This window comes from Mesoplodon mirus (genome assembly GCF_964341445.2).
Source record: "Mesoplodon mirus genome assembly, chromosome: 6".
Taxonomy (NCBI): domain Eukaryota; kingdom Metazoa; phylum Chordata; class Mammalia; order Artiodactyla; family Ziphiidae; genus Mesoplodon; species Mesoplodon mirus.
Window position 1 is genome coordinate 63,445,622 of NC_138982.1, and position 1,699 is coordinate 63,447,320.

Consider the following 1,699-nt stretch of genomic DNA (forward strand, 5'->3'; position numbering starts at 1 on the left):
TAAGTCTATTGGTGGGGTTATTCCTTTGTTCCATTCTTGACAAGTCTTTTCTTCTCTCTTCTGGCATTGGAGGTGGAAGGCCTCACGTGTTTGGGGATAGAGGAGGTTTCTCTGCTGCATGAGGATATCACTGTCAGGACCCTATGAGATGACTGAACCCTGCGGAGAGCCTGGCCTGGGCTGGGTCGTGTGGGCATATGAAGGGGAGACCTTGGCTTTCGCCACTAAATGACCCTGTCAGTCTCATTAGCTCCCTCTTCTTCCCACAGGGAAAATGACCATTAGTACAAGAGCTCTTCACAGATCTTGCCTGTGTCCTCAGGCATAGACTCGTGTGGCCTGCAGTTCCCAGGTCTGTGAAGATCTCATGGTCGTTCCCACCTGCCACAGTTTTGTCTCCAAAGAGATAAATGGTCTTATAACCATGATTTTCCACATGTCCCAGGCAATACCTCTTGATCTATCTATCCCGAAAGACCTCAAAGCTGATCTGGCCTCCTACAGAAAAGGTGAGGCCTTTATTTGCAAATGCTTTCCACAGATCTGCTACACATGTTTGTCTTATATTTTCTTTCTTTATAATGTGTATAGAACTCCATGTGTTCTTTGGGGCTGCAGCTTCTTTCAATAGAGGATGAATTCACATCCCATTTAGAATTTCAATGAAAGCACCCCTTCTACTTCAGGAGTTTGGTTTCTACAATGTAGCTCAGACAGTCATTGATTAAATCTTGGATTAGGGCCTTACCAAGGTGACCTTGAATAATCTGTTTATATAAGAGTTGCCCATCTTTGTATGCTACCAAGCCATTTCCTGGAAACACATAATTATATTTTTTAACCATATCATTTCCCAGCTTCACCTGCACTTTATTGAAATTCAACCCGCCTACAACTCAGATTTTGATCTTCTGCCTCAATTTTTGTAGAATGCCATTTATTTCTTTAGTAATTTTCTGCTGAGGGGCCAGCAGGGTCCAGTCCACACCAAGGAGGCAGAACATTGGGCCAGGAGCCCTCAAGTCCCTAGTTTCCATCCCCTCCCCTACTTTCTGTTAAAATAATGAAAATAATTGACTGTTTTTAGTATTCTATTTGATCTCCTACATAGAATTTTATTATTCACTGTTTCAATTAGTTTTATAGTGGTTTTTTTTAGGGATTACAATATGCTTCCTTAACTTTTCACCTACCTTGAATTAACATCATACCACTTCATATAAGGCAAGAATTATTTCCAGTCTCATTTTCTTCAGCTGGATTCACTTCCTGTGGTGACCCTTGCAACTCTGCTCTGTTAGTCCTAGATTTTCTTTGGTTTTGTTTTTCTAAAAGTTTATTTGGCTTCCTTTTTGAAGAATACCTTCAGTGGATATAAAATTCTAGGTAAATGTACAGTTTTTTCCTTTTTTCTAACTTTGTACTGTGTACAGAAAACTTTCAAAGGTAGTACAAAGAATTTTTATATATCCTTCACCCAGATTCCCCAAAGGTTAACATTTTACCATATGTGCGTTATCTGCTATATGTACCTGTTTCTTTTTCTTGGGACCATTTGAGAGTAAGTTGCAGACATGATGACCCTCTATCCACTAATATTAGTTTAATTTGCATTTCCTAAAAATAAGGGTAAATGTACTTTGTTTTCTTTTTTAAATTTTATCCCTTTTTTAATTTATTTTTTTATACAACAGGTTCT

At 39.0% G+C, this 1,699-nt stretch overlaps 1 pseudogene across 1 annotated transcript; it reads right to left on the reverse strand.

Moving 5' to 3' along the window:
* Positions 1 to 281: 281 nt before the first annotated feature.
* LOC309805960 (phosphomannomutase 2-like) lies at positions 282 to 1,037 on the reverse strand (annotated as a pseudogene). Its single transcript has one exon. The product of its transcript is annotated as a phosphomannomutase 2-like (transcript).
* Between the last annotated feature and the right edge of the window lie 662 nt (positions 1,038 to 1,699).